This window comes from Venturia canescens, chromosome 4, assembly GCF_019457755.1.
Source record: "Venturia canescens isolate UGA chromosome 4, ASM1945775v1, whole genome shotgun sequence".
Taxonomy (NCBI): domain Eukaryota; kingdom Metazoa; phylum Arthropoda; class Insecta; order Hymenoptera; family Ichneumonidae; genus Venturia; species Venturia canescens.
In genome coordinates, this window is record NC_057424.1 from 11,218,296 (window position 1) to 11,234,240 (window position 15,945).

The window sequence follows — 15,945 nt, forward strand, 5'->3', positions numbered from 1 at the left end:
TTATAATATAAGAATAGAGAAAGAGTTGGACGAATAATAGGCGAAAAGCTGATTCAATGGAAGCAAATTAAAGAAGAAAATGTGGATCGAAGTGAGTCTTGGGCGTATGCACAGCTTCAGAAATAGTTTTGTCGCGTGCAGCTGCGTACAACAGTGACCGAAACGCCAGTCGAATGGGCGCTTTTTAACTACTGTGACTTCCGGTCCCTGTTACAAGAACTTTCTGACGTCACTTCCACCTTGTACCCTTTTCAATGCTTCTTGATTCCGTTTCCCGCTCTCGTTTATTCTTTCTAAATATAACGGCGTTGTGATCAATGAACATTTTTGAAGGATCGAATTTACTGAGAGAAACCGTCGGAAAGAAATTTCATTCACAGCAGTTGACTGACTTCACTCATTTTTATTTCGATCGGTATCAATTTTTGGAAGGACTCAATGTCTCGTTAATGTATTAATTACCAAAACAGAATCGAGTCTTTATCTCCCGTCGTTTACAATCTTTGGTACGAATTTTTCAAATAAAACTCATTATTTACTTGCAAACCTTAGAAACGAAGGATACGAGGAACTTTCACTCGGTGACTTTTTGTCAAATTTATCACTCCTCTTTCGGTCAGGTTTGAATAAACATGCATCATCAGGCTGTGAATTCATTGGTGAATTTTTTTAAGGCTTTCTTACAACATTTTGTTGTAATTTTTTTGTTGAGAAGGCGATTTTTGACAAAAATGTTTATTTAAGGGAAGTGCACATGCCAGTCTCGACTATTTCACAGCATATTTACGATGCCCCGTGCGGGTTTTGTCATCCGCATGAAATAAAGTAGGAAGCAATTAGTACCGTCCTTACCAACTAATGTTCATTATATAGAGTAGGATAACGACAACACGGCCTTGAAAACGTTTGCTCTTTTGATAATCATGTCAAACCGGTTGACGAATGAGCGATACGTCATGTCACCATTACAAACATGCTTCCAGGAAAAGAAAATTGGTTGTTAACTAGTTCAATGACTTGTTTCTCCCAGTTATTACAATTTTATCTGCCTACGAGAATAACTGCGGCCAAACATTTGTCTCAATATCATTGAAAATTTGTTCACTCTATATGGTTTTTTGAAAATTATAATAAACAAATTAAACCAAAAAAAATGAGGCAGAATTTCCAAGTTTGCTAGAAAATTCAAATTTTTTGGGGATGAATTCATTTTTCTTTCACCATTTCATTTAATTTCAATGATTCTCGTTCGGATTTACTCTTTTCTGAATTCAATAAATCCCGCACGAGGTACCATGAGCAAGGACAACAAATTTGGAGATACAAGAACATTGCAGATCAGTAGGAAATAGATTTACTCCTCAAGACTCATGTCCCATTTTTTTACCCTTTAACGTGTATGAATGGTATCATTTCTGACCTGAGTTTTTTGGCAGTAAAATCGTCTTGACAGAGATCAAGATACGTGCCAGAAATGAATCTCTTCATTCATAATAGCCAATGAAATGATATGTGGCAGATTTATTTCCGTGGAAGCTATAGTCGACGAAAAACTCGTTGAAAATCTAGTTGAGAAAATCAATAAAAATCTCATTTTTTCGACGCTCGTCCGAGGTAGAATTTGCCCGAATCGTGAGTTCTAACATCTAAGATCTAAGCACATTGCGATCCGAAGTCGATGCAAAACATAATGGAAAATTCCTGTCGTTCATAATATCCCGAGTGTTGGAAGAGCGTGTGGTGGTCATTCCGTTGAGAATAGGAATAATTTTAATGTTTAATATTAGCGGGGACTGTGAAAGTCAAAAATGGCATTCATAAGCAAGATATTGTGCGTGTACGTATTTGAGTATCTTACTCTTATGAAGGGAACGCTCTTGTCGTACCAAAGGGGTCTTTTACGACGCGAGCTGAGTTCGCGAGGGCATTTTCACTGGCTTGCTCCGCTCGAGACGCTTTTATAAATCGTAAAGAGCGTCAGGGTGTGTGTGTGTGTGTGTGTTTGTGCGAGGGTAAAGTCACAAAGTTTTGCGGGCAGTCTGAGGAGCCACGTATAAATCGGACCCGAAGTGTGTGGCTGTTATGTCTCCAGCGTGCAGCTCGAACCGTTTGTGACTTTATGCTAACACCCGCTCGTGTTCGCGTCTCTTTGTTGCCCTTTTTCTCTTTCTTATTCCGAGTAGATCGTTTTGAGTAAAACGCGGCGGGGGTGAGAGAGCACCACCAAGTCAACGATGAAAAACAAAGTGAAAATATATAAATTTACGAGCAAAATCTACACAAACTTGGGTGTCGCAAGACTTTGATTACTGTTCGAAAAAAAATTAGGAGAAATGTCATTTCATCGGTGACACGGAACAGCAGGAAGTTGAACAAAACGTAACAACGTCATAAGCTGTATTTCGACAAAACACCATTCTTTTCGAGCCCAGTAAAATGCATTCGAAAAATGGATCTCTCCAAACAGAATCTAAAAACTTTCGTAACCCTAGCACCAATAATTTTCGTATCAGCGCTCATCATTTTTGAGAAATCGTCATCTTAAGAGTAGTCTCAAGGTCAGATTGAAAAAGGTTCAAGGTCTTGAGACGAAAAAATCGCATGAAACATCTCGAACGTACGTACTCGTTAGATTGATATCTACGTATTAGATGCATTAGCGGCAATGCGAGAGAGTGAGATGCGATAATGAATGAATAGTAAATCTGACAGTAGGAGCGAGTGTCAGATACGTGTGTGGTATGTGTCTAGATGTCGCATTTTCAATTGCATGCTGTCGCATCGCTCCGGCCTGATGTGCTGCCGTCCCGTCTTTCTCTGTACATGTACATGTGACATTGTACTCGCTGATGTCAAGGAAAACTAACTCTTTAGCTCGGCTCGTGTTGCGCGTGTGGGCGAGTTTATACGTGCGTGCATATCCGCGATCTGCGATTGTATTGGCGTACACGTGTCGTTGGTTCTATCTTTCTTGGATGAGTGAGTGAAACAGTCGATCGCGGCTTGAGTATTAGAGGAATCGCGCGTCGTGCATTGCAGTTTGCACGAGCACGAGCGTCTATGCAGCTAAATCGTTATTTCTCTCCGTTCTAAAGCATCCTCCGCGCGGTTAAGACCGTCTCTCTTTTTCCACCGGTGCATGCCATTTCTATGTCAGTTATTATGTCAGTTTTGTTCTTGCATCGCGCGTTTTTTTCGCACTCGCTGAAGAGCGATGGAGAGAGAAGGCGATGCAAGGTCGCCCGATAAATCTCCAACCTTTCGAGCCAGATCGCTCGTCGCGTTACTCGCCACCTCTGCCTCGACGTAAGGTGGCTTCATTGTCCGACTCCCAGGCGGGGATCTTGAATTTTTGCAATTATGCACACGTATCCACGAAAATGTCGCGAATTGCCAAGTCTTCACCGCGAGTATTACGCGAGCCCGCTTTGGCTGGTAGCACTTCGTCGAAGCTGCGATGCTGCAACCGAAGGAATAATCGATACTAAAGGACGGGAATCGAACTAGATTTTATTGAAGTTCACTTTTCGAAACGTAAACGAAGCAGAAAATCGAGGGAAAGATTTCCCGATCGAAATCAGCGGACTGTTCACGCTGTTGTCCTGATTTCAAAGAATCATTCTGCCCCAGATCACGTCTTTTTGTTACGTATCATTAGAGCACGAAGAAAAAAAACGATTCGATAATATGAAAAAAAAAAAAAAAAATGGAATCCCGAACGAAAAGCGAATAAAGAGCTTATCAATTTCTCGATTAATCGCGGTATTCAACTTGATTTGTATACGAATGAGGGAGCTCGGTTATACAAGATGTTTATACAGTATAAACTACCGCAATCGGTCTTCCTTTCTGCTCATGCTAAAGCCACGAACATTAATTATTTTACGCCCCCGAGACCGAGTCTATTTCTATGTTGCATTCTCGTCGCGTTCTTTTCCTCGCTCTTGCGGAGCAGGTTATTTTGTTTCACAAAGTTTCAATCTTCTTCTTCTTCTTCTTCTTCTTCTTCTTCTTCTTCTTCTCCATCGTTTTTCTCTTTCTCTCTCATTTCCTGAAATATTTTCTCGCAGCCTAGTATCACAATATTATAACGAATGTATGCGTTGAGAAGCTACTTTTGCCTGTGAACGCGAGTGTCCAATACACACGTGAAAGCGCACGTTACACGCATACGTTGTATGAAAATTTATCCATCCGGTATCTATTTAGGTATTTGGATCTTTCACGGTAGTTCCACCACTACCGTTCGGCCTGTTCTCACTCTTACTCCCGCTCGTTCTTCCTCGCCTGCCTCATCCCATTTATCTTGCATCCTTAATCGCCGCGGGCCGCGTTTCTCGTGTGTCTCGCTCGCTTGCCGCTGCATCTTAGTTGGCAAGTAGACGACCGAGAATACCACAATTTGCAACTGTGTGTAAAGTTCCGAAGTGCCACTCAGCTTCGTAAATGGGTGGGTACACTCACTCGAGAAAGTTATCAACCAAGCTCTCTCATTCCGATCTCTGCTCCTTATTGAAAGTTACTTGTGAAATCGCACCAATGATGATCCCACTGTTATTCATTGAAGGTTATACAATATACGATATTGATCAATAATAAAATTATTCCAGAGATCAATTCAAGAAGAATAGAACGTAGTGCGAACATTCGAAATATACTTTCTTCTTCTACAATCCACGTGCCAATGTCATTTCAGTGGATAATTTCGAGAAAATTGACATTAGAACAACAAAGACACTTTTGAGATATCGTAATACATACTTGAAAGCATAATTACAACACATTTTGATGTAGGTATTCGTTTACGGAAGGATTATAACGATCGTATATTTCCTTATCTTACAAATGCTGAAGGGTAAAACGAAAATGGGGAATTCATGAGTGTTCAAACTTGGAAAAAAAGAAAAATTTATCGATGCGATTACTCCTGATTATTATGCCGAAGGGAAACAGTGCAAGTGCTATTGATTAACAAATCGATTTTCTTCAACCTCGACACTTGGACACTTCATAAAAATGTATGAAAATGTTTATTTATAGTAGCCATGCTAAATTGATCACATTTTTATATTTTTCAGCCGTCGATACATATCAGATGCTTGACTTCATTGTCACTCGATGAAGTGAGCCTGCCAGATTTCCATAATCACTGAATAAACGAGTTATTCGTCAAAGAATCCACCGTAAAGTCAAGTCCAATTTCACGCGAGTATCGTGTTCGAAAATGAATTTTACTGCAAATAAAAACGCGTCACGTTGTCCTAACAACGTATTTTTTCCTGAATAAAATTCGAGTTTACTAAAAACCAAAATTGTGAGAAAAAAAATTCCCCACAGCAACGATTTCCCGGGGTATTTCCTAGTGACGTACAATCGAACAGGGAGCAATTATGGAGCGTTGTGCTCGAATGCCGATACACTGATGGTGCGTGTTGCTTCGCACACCGTCCAATATAATAATTCAAAAATACTCTTCGGCTGTCCCACTGGTCTTTTTTTCGGCTCGACTGGTTTCCATCGATTTCTGCATCTGTTGTAAAACTCGAAGTTGAGAAGCTATGTTATTCACACGCAATTTGCTAGCAATGTCTTGAAGGTGGCACGTATTGAGTATCCCCGGCAACATCGCTGATTCCTCTGTAAAAGCGAAGTAGCCAAAGGGCATTTCTCATGTTCACGAAAGATTTAAAAAGAAATAATGTAAACCTAAATCGTGTGCCCTCGTTCCCGGAGCCTCGTTTCGCACTGTCTTTAAAATGGCTGGTTTTTCATATCCTTTTTTTCTTAAGGAAACCCTTTATGGGAGTTTCATTATAAAATATTAAAATCGCAAGAATCTCATTACTCATTGCAACGCGAACGAGCGCAGCTCATTGTTGTGAAGCCTATGAAGCAGAATTAATCCGCGTATTGACATTTTTATTCATACGCAGGCTCGACGTCCTTAAAAATGCATGCAAGCACCGAGTTTATTGCAGTACTTCTTATATCCGGAGAATATAAGTGTGTATACTCGAAGCCTGCGTGTCTCTTCCGATACTAGACACCAGTCATGCCACGTACTTGGTCGAGTGCATCGAAGCAGCAGCGACCGAAACCACGAAGATGTATAACGTGTATGTGTAAACCTGATCGCGAGACGTCTTTCGTGCAACGCTTCGTGGCCGGACCACCCGACCGAGCCCCAGTATTTCGCTGTCTCAGTCTTAATCGTGTTCTTCGCCACGGTTTTTCTCTCGCTTCTCTCGCGTCTCTCTCTCTCTTTCTCGTGCTCGTCGGACGGCTTGCATGGAATCTATCGGATCATTCTGCCTGCCGCTCACTACTGAGGGATCGGTTCTCTTGTGCTGCGAGTCAAACGGGAGAATTAGCCAAGAATTTGCAACACAGTCAGCGGCAACAATGTTTCATAGCATTAGCACCGAGTGAGACTCGTAATACGTTATACAATGCGGAAAATAGAAATAATAAAACAAAACTGTACGCGCGCAGCAATGAAGACCTTCTTTTGTAAATTCATCGTCTGAGCAACGAGAAAGCGAAGATATATTAAGAGAGTTATTGATAACACAGGACCCCATGGCTATCGTAGACTATCGTCCACACATGTGTGCACTCTACGAGTGAGCTGCATCGTACACGTATTTTCTTGTCTTCCACGACTCGTGAATTATATCCGACTACAAAGCGCCGACTCACTTTCCCAGGAAACACTCACATAGGAGGCCACGGGCCATGCATGTGTTCAGTCATATCGGCCAACCTGTTGACCGGTTTCGTGTTTGCGTCTCTGAGTTGTGCACTCGGACTCCCGCGAGCATGCACACGCACACAGAACGGAAAATACAGACAGGGGGAGAGACCGGAGCGAGACGAAAAGTGAGTAAGAAAGAAAAAGGGAGAGAGAGGGAGGGAGGGAGATCTTGCGATCGAGGCATTTCCGCGCAGACCCACATAAGTCCGCCAGGTGATCTTAACCTTGTATCGGACAAACGGTTCTCATTCGAAGGAGAGACTTCATGAATATTTGAGTAACAACAGTACTCAGTACGATAAGTGATACTCGCGCTTAATCCTTCTTCTCATTCTCTAATGTAAAGTTCATGTACGACGAGTATTGAGACTTGATTCAATTGGCCAAGAGGAAACAAAGCATGCGTTGATGAACCGGCTCCTCGCGTGATTTTGATCTCGTCCCATTATTCCGAGCAAAAATTTTTCGAATGAACACTTGCGATTAGAACGAAGAATCCGGAATGTACGTTTTTTCAGCCATTCGCAAACAGACTCGGGAACGATCCGTCAACTTCTTCTCTCTCTATCTGCTGATCACGCTGCCTGATCTGAGTGATGACGTTCTGACCGCGTGATCACACGCTGAATTAATGCCAAGGAACTGAGATTCCACTCAAGTTTCTCATGTCAGTACTTAAGATTTTGGTGGAGCTAATCGTCGTCGAATTCATTTTTATGAAATTCCATTTCCATACCAAAACGACGAAGCCTGCCATGACTCGGAAAGAAAAGAATGGAGAAAATCTTGGGGTCGATGCACCGGTCAATGAATAAGTGAAGACCCAGTTGAAAAAAAATGTTGGAGACTGAAATGAAAGGGTTGAAGTGATAAGTGACGTTAAAAAATACTGCTCTAGAAGACTCATTCATTTGTTCCCTCCCCCCCCCCCCCCCCCCCCGAATTTCGAAGACTTCCAATATCGTTTCAGCGGCCCGTAGAAGAATTTATGACCCTGTTCTCATTATTGTTTTCATTAGCAACTGTATCGATTCCGATAACTAAGTTTTCGCTGTATCCATTATCACCGAAGCATTATTAGCGAAAACTCATGATGGTACCACTATAATTTTTAGAGTTTAGTACGCACGCGTATTTTGTTTGATACTGTAAATGCCAGGAGTGTTTACGAGAGACAAGTTGCCGTGCGCCAATTTCAGTGGCTAATTTTCACATTCGTTCAAGATACCGCAGTTCTAGTACGGTTTATACCGAAGAGTTATTAACCCGCAGCAGACCGTATATAAGTGGGGGCAGACCACGTTTGAAGCGACTCCGCGCTCCTGGTTATAAATCGTGCATTATACACTTGCCAGTAGCTAACGGTTCGTGTATCATCACACCCTCGGTGAGAAATAATGTTCGACATCGCTTCTTCCAATATTCCTTACATTTGTACCGATCTAATTATCATCTATTAATAAAAGACACTTTTATTCACTTATGACAACAAAGTTTGGATTTATTGTTGATTTATTTGTGGAGAATCGAAGTTTATCGGTCTCTATGCTCTTGGTTTATAATTTTATTGATATTGAGCCAAGGTCAATGAATTAATTACAGAGATGCGGTTCAACGATCTCGCAGCTACAATAGGCTTAGAGCCCTGGACCTATATTATCCCTCTCTGAAAGAAAGTTATTCCTTTTATAATATTATCTCGAAATACTTTCTAGTTTACGAATCCATTGTGGCATTTCAGTTTTTTTCTTGGGAAATGCAAAATTTTTAAAAGAATTAATCAGCACCAAACACCTTAAGGTATGCCTTTCGGCATGACCGCATTTTTTGGTGGCGCAAACAAGGGCACTCGAAATTTGGACCGATTCCTAACCTCTGAGGAGTCGCGGTTATGTGGGAAAAGCTTCTGCTTCTGCCATTTTTCCAACTTTTATCGTTAATATCTATTTCAAGGATTTGGTAACCCTTTATTTTTATCGTCGCTATGGATTCCTTACATTTTTTTCTATCTGTGAGACAGTTTGTATCAGGAATTGAAAATTATTTAGTACATGAATTATTAAAATAGAAATGTGGTGATGATGGAATCTCCATAAGCTCCCATATGAGTTTTACGATTTTTAAAGTTTTTATTCTTTATTAAGTGTTCGGTAACACCTGAACTGAAATTTCACCAATCCATTCACATGCACTTTTACTTTACTGTCATTTAAAATCAGTTATTTGTAGAATATTCAGGTTCGTGAAAGGAATACCTTAAATACATCATATGAGCTTCCCCCTTTGAAAGGATATAACGTTTGGAGCATAAAAAACAAATGTTTGTACTCACTTTTCTTCTGCGATAACTAAAGCACGTTTTCACACAGCGACGACTCAACACGAAACGCCAGCTTTGTATTGACATTTCGATGGGCTAAAGCAGTTTATCTCTTGGTTTAGGAGTATCTATCGTGCAATCGGAAGCACGTGTTGCGTAGGAGCAACATACGGTCCGAGAGGGTTATGTTGTCATAGAAAACTTGGTTTTTGCCACACCAGTTCGGTGGACAATTTGTTTGTTCTAATCATTGACACAGACCCGGACATCGAAAACCTGAATGATTGTAGAAATTCTACTTTGTCGTTCTAGCTCGCTTTACCTCATACGACAAAACTGTGCACATTGGAGTATTGAGAAACGGCAAAACTTTGAGCAGGGTGTAGAATGAGTTAGCGAGGGTTGAGACATCGCGAAATGCCTCCTCGCGAAGATTTTTTTTTCAGCTTTTATCGATAAGTCAGAAATTTTCATCCGATAGCCCAAGATTTGCGGTTTTTTGCATTCATAAAAAAGTCATGAGCATGTGATATCGCCGAGAGATTTCCCACACATTTATAGCCCGTCATTGGACAAAATTAATCTAATCTAACCAGGGATCACTGTCTCAACGTAATGCTTATTCTTATTCAAAATCCAATCGCATGCATAATATAAATTGAACATGTGGCCATGAACTGTTCGCCATGTCTAGTTCGAATAATTCACTTGACACGGGCATAATATGAACCGTTTTTTTTCACATTCATCACTCAAAAATGCCATTCGAACGTGGAAAAAAGTAACTAAAGTTCGTTTTTACTTGACAGTAGCGATGTTTCTGTAAATATCAGTCAAAATTCGATACTTGAGTAACTAATCGCAAAACTATCGATCAGTCCTCCAAGCGTTGTAAAAAATAAAAATTACAACAATGCAATGGAAGGAAGAAATTCGTTAATATAGACTCAAGTTCTATAAATGTTAAATTTCTATGAAAATTAGCAGATATCCACTGTCGATTGGGATTGAAAACATTTAAATTTAAGTTCCCTTGACCCGTTGAAAAATCACTATATCAAACTGTTGGATACACTCAAAAGTTGGAACTATCGGACCTACAAGAACCCAAAAAAATTGCGAAATTCTATACCGACAGCACGTTGAAGTGATATTCTTCTTCTTTAGAAGGGTTTTTTTTCAAACTCGTTAAAAATATAGAATCTTGCAATTTTTTCGGGGTCTATGGGTTCATATGGAAGGAAAATATATGGAAATGGAATAAAAATTGGAATTTTTGTTGCAGACAATAGTTGCGATCTCCACATTGTACACAGCTGAGAAATTTCGACAATCAGACTTTGAGCATGAACCATGTACAAATATATAAGTATTTCTCACGTTAAAACAGTGTTTTTATACTCTTGAAATATTCTTGAAACTGTGCCGAAAAGTTCGCTATGGTGAGTTATTTCCATCTATCCAAAAACATTCCCGAAAACAATCGACTTTTTCGACTTTCTAAAGCAGGACCCCCTTAAAAATCTCGACACACAAAATACCAGGTAAAATGTACGTGAGGAGAAATGTGTGCATTGAAAGGTTTTTCATAACTCCACTTGTTTTCTTCTCGTGCAAGACCACGTAGCCAGTCCGAGACAGTGCAGGGCAGGCTCGGACATTTCTTCATCTTCCTCTTCGCCTCCAGCAGTCGACTTTTTCGCAGTAGAATACCACGAGCGAAACTCGAGTTGAAGATCTTGGAATAGTTGTTTGCAACACTGTATGCTCGAATGGTGAGCGCGAATCACGAAAAAATGAACGTTTTATGTCGCCTTCGGACCACGATGGGTTTGATCGATGGACTCGATCGAGAATATCAACGAATCTTGGGACAATGACGCGAGGATTATTGCTGATTCGAACTTCACTCCAACATCAACATTACATCAACAATACAAAAGCGTATATCAGCCCAGGACTTTATTAATCAAATTATCAGGGAGTTTATCATTACTATTATTCCGGAAATATTGAAAACAAAAATGATTTATTCGATCAAACGAGAATCGATCAAACGATCAAACACGAACTAATATTTTATTTTCCATTTTAAGCTCTCCCCGGCCAAATTCTTTTTATACTTTATGCATTTAAATTTATGCAAGAACTAAAGAAGAATCTCGTGGAATAGTGACTCCATTATTTGCAAATTTTTACTTGAAAAGCCGAGTTTTTACTTGACTGACAATCTACCTCAACTCAGTGGGTTTATATCTACAAACAGGTATTATTTTATCGTTTCAAGATGATTTGACCTTGAAAATTAGGAAGTCTGTTTGCGCCACCAAAAAATCCGCCCACGCGAAAGGAATACCTTAATACTATATTCTTGCTTGTTTCCCATAAAGAGTGATGGATAAGTGTTATTTCGTGACAATGAAATGACGAAAATATTAAAAAAAACGTCGTTTTTTCTGAATCGGTGGGTCAGTGAACTTTGTCCATCTTTTTTTGACTGAAAATAAAAGGTTGAATGGGGCTTTGTGTATCGCGGTTCCGTTTCCTTTATCTATACGTTAAAAGTAATCGAAGAAAATGTTTTAGAGAAAAAGCATGCACGAGCTGGTTGAATCGCGATCCTCGCAGGTTCGGAGTCTCACGATCAATTGATCGGAGGCAAAAAACAGGTTTCATAAAACCGGCAATTCTAAAGTCACAAGCAAAAGTCGATCTGTTGCAGAGTCCATCAACCCAGATGTTTATAAGTCCTCGTTTTGCAAGTAGCTCTATTTAAATTCAAATAACTTTGGATTGGCATCAAGACGAGCGTGTCATGTACGCATGATGCAGGAATAAAAAATAAATAGAAAAGAAAATATTCTACCAAATTTATTTAATATCCTGCTTGATTCTAATCTCTCTTATTTCTGCTGACCAAAACAGTTTGTTTTTTCTTATGTACATCTCTCACTAATAAAAGCTACTGGAGTTCGCTAATCGTATTTATTGCGGTACGTACAAATTTAGCAGACCTCGATAAATTGCCTAACGTCACAGATATTAGGTGAGCTCCGTTGGCAGGACATTAATGAAAAAAAATCCAAAAGATTCACTATTGCACAAGAGCACGTCATTACCAAAATGTTCTAGAGCACATTTCAACCGATACGAAATTTTAGCACCAAGAACCCGGATATTACAGTGAATCGTCGATTTTTTCGTTCGTCACAAAGTACACCCATCGTAGTTGGAAAATACTTGTAGTAGTTTGAATAAAATTAGAAAAATTAGAAAAGAAAGAGAAAGAGAGGGAGAGAGAATTATTACCTGAAAGAACGTGAGTTCGACGAGGTCAATTGACCTTTGACGTCTATTTTTTACACCCTATGATCGATCTGTTTACGTAACGAGATCGATACTTTCGTATTTCGATGACAAACTACATAATTACCTGTTATACGTACATTCCACTCCCATCTTTACCACAAGAATCATTTCTGCATGACATTTTTTGTCGGATTTGTGTGTTTTGAGGTTGCAGCGTCATGTCACACGCGGAAGGTGGAGTTTGTAAAAAAGAGGATCGTTGATCAGACAGCAGCATGTGCTCAAGGGGCAGTTGGTATTGCCTGAGACAGCAATTATTAGAGAGAATCTCTGTGGCAGATAAAAGTTCGTGTATTCGAAGCGTGATTTACAATCACACTTGAGAATAGAGAAAACGTAATTTAAGGAACGTTTCCGTAAGCGAGTGAAGAAGAGCTTTTACTTAATTCAAGTAATGAGCTCTTTAATTTAAAAACAATTTTCGAGCCTCGATTTTAACTAGTAGGCCACGTGAAGCCAAGTTCGTGCTTTTAGGACGTACTATTGTTCTTCCAATCACAAACCAGTTCCAAACTGACTGATGGGCAGAAGAATCAATATCAAGAAACAAACAATTTCGCTGCAGCAAATCGTTAAATGAAAAGTGCGTTTTGAATTCTCGCCTGAATCAGGAAAGAATATATACGAATAACTTCAAGTTTTTACAGCATTCCAGACTACGCTGACAATTTCAACGACGTTACGAAAATCCCGACGGCAGGATCGAGTGGGCTCCTTTTGGACAGATCGCCACAGCTTTAAATCAAATGCAATCGCAATTAAGGTATTCCTTTCGCATGACCGTATTTTTTGGTGGCGCAAACAAGGGCACTCGAAATTTGGACTGATTCTGCCATTTCTCCAACTTTTATCGTTAATATCTCTTTTAAGGATTCGGTAACCCATTATTCTTATCGTCGCTGGGGATTTAGATTTTTTCTATCTGCGAGACAGTTTGTATCAGGACTTTAGAATTATTTAGAATATGAATTATTGAATAGAAATTTGCTGATGATGGAATCTCCGTAAGCTCTCGTATAAATTTTACGATTTCTGAAGTTTTCATTCATTATTAAATGTTCGGTAACCTGACCTGAAATTTCGTAATGCACTTTTACATTACTGTAATTTAAAATCAGTTATTTGTGGAATATTCGGGTTCGTGAAAGGAATATCTTAAGTGAAAGTCATTGGTAACTCGGACAGACTGGCTGCCGCTCGCAGGGCGGCAGTTTGATTGATCGAGGCACGAGCCAGTGCACGGCTAAGCTGTCACCCATCCGAGTATTGACCGCGTCCGTGGCTGCTTAACTAGTAGGTTGCTGTTTTGGAGAAACCGTTTTTTACACGTCAGAAAATAAAGTGCATAACCAGGAAGAGAATTATGAAGTTCGCAACGAAACTCAGAGCTCCTTAAAGCGACTGATTGTTGATTATCATAATACTGGAACGCGGCGCGCGTTAACCGAAATTGAAATCCTGACACGTTCTGTCAAGACCCGACGCGGGGATCAACGTCATTTTTCAAAAGAGTGCAGACTCCGTAACGATTTATCATAATTTAGCAGCGAGCTCGAACCGCGTCTAAATAATTAAGGCGATTAGGTTGTTCAAAAGCCGGCAAAAAAGCATCCACTCCCCCTTCTCCTCTGTGTTGCTCTCATGGCTATTTAAACCAACTGAAGAATCCTAAGAGTGTGCGCCGTGAGTGCTTGCTGAGAGAAACGCGTGCGGAGAATATTAGGTCGTCGCAGGATTGATGAGATCACGAATGTGAGATGATTATTTATTCTGACGTCTTTCCTTGTTATGTTTTTTATTCTTTGCTTTTTTGCTCCCGTGCGGAACAGCTCGAGGCGTGACGACGGAATCCCCCTCAAAGGAGGGGAAACCAGGCCTCAAACGATTTTTAACGAGCTGCTCGGTTTCCAAGTAGCTTTACGTAGGACAGATGAGGTGTGTTAATCTTACAAAATGAGTATCACTTCTTAGATTATAACGACTTCTTAACTGCTTGATATACCGGCCGGTACGAGATTAGTAAAATTATTATAATTTATCATTTATCGAGTATTCATACACCTTCTCATTATTGTCAATGATAATTTTGTATCGTTGATTTACAGAGAACGGAGCACATCTTTTAAAAATCCATCAATACCCCTTGCGATGAATCGTCTCGGAGACGAAATTTTGACACGAAATCATGACACGTAACTGGCTGCTTCGTCGATGTTACGAATACAGTGTTAGTTTGATATTTAATATCGTTTATATCTTGTTGCGGGTATGCGCGCGCGAGCGTGCGACATGTTTGGCAAAACGGGACGAATGAATAGCCTTGAATTATTAGAGGAAACACGAGAAGGTAGAGAAAAGCTCGAAGCTCGGTGACTGCTAGGGCGAGGAGAACTTTAGCAAAGTGCATTCTCGTGGCGCACGAGTATCGCGGGCTTCTGGCTACTTTCCAAAAAACATTCACATAGCGTCTACAATATCTCGAAGTGAGAGAAGCAGTGCGCAACAGTCGAACCTGGCTCGGATCTAAACAGAGCATTTCGTCCGGAGGAGAAGAGATTGCGGGCGAGCCGGGAGCAGGGATGGGCGAGTTTGCTACAGAATAATCGCAGAAAAGAAGTGCAGTATGCTCAGACGAGATACGAAACGTGTTGCATACTCTCTCGCGAGGGATTTCGCTGCCGCGACTATGTATCGTTTCTGATCGGATATTTCTGTACGTCGCGTCACGCCAGATTGTACGCGATTTCTCAACTTTGTTAGCATATAGAAGAACGATCGCTGAGCACATGTATTCGCATTGCGCATCCTCCTTACAGCGGACTGCAAGAATGTAGCATCGCCAAGACGCTGCCAAATTATGCTTCTCAGCGGCGATGCGATGTAAATAAGTAGATTTTTATCTTTTTTTTTTGGCAAATTTTATTTATTGTTTAACGAGTTAATTGTTGTGGAAACAAATAAATGAACTAGCCTTGAATTTATTACCGAGTTATATCGTTGGAATTAGCTCGCGTGAAACTCGAAACGAAGAGGCGCTTGCGCACTGAGGTTCTAAAAACAACCTCGCGCAACGACGATTCAGCGGCGATTGTGAGTTGCCATCGGGACAAGTAGCCAGTTTTTTGTTTTCGATCATTGACCACTCAGCGGTCGCACACACTAGAAAGTTCTGCTTATCACTTTGGATTTATTTAATTGAATGGCAAACGGTGAGATTGAGGCGGAGGTGAAATTTCGAGCGCTTTTCATTTATGCAAAGCGAAAGGAAATCGAGGAATCTCGAGTGTTTATTGCGGCACTGCTTCGGCGGGTTGAAAATTTCATGCTCAATATTTGGCATCGAGGCGCTCGCCGCTCTCTAGATCCGTCACAGTATTAATTTTCTTTGCGTTTGTGCTTCTTGAGAAATGAAGATATTTGAAATTCACTATATTTGCTGTGTTTTGTAATTTCATTAGAGCACTGATGGCACGAACGTTGAAAGGTTTAAAGAGAGAAAACA

At 40.4% G+C, this 15,945-nt stretch overlaps 1 protein-coding gene across 5 annotated transcripts in view; it reads right to left on the bottom strand.

Moving 5' to 3' along the window:
- LOC122408820 (protein doublesex-like) overlaps positions 1-15,945 on the bottom strand; it is an 87,160-nt gene that overhangs the window by 29,068 nt on the left and 42,147 nt on the right. The window lies entirely within an intron of this gene.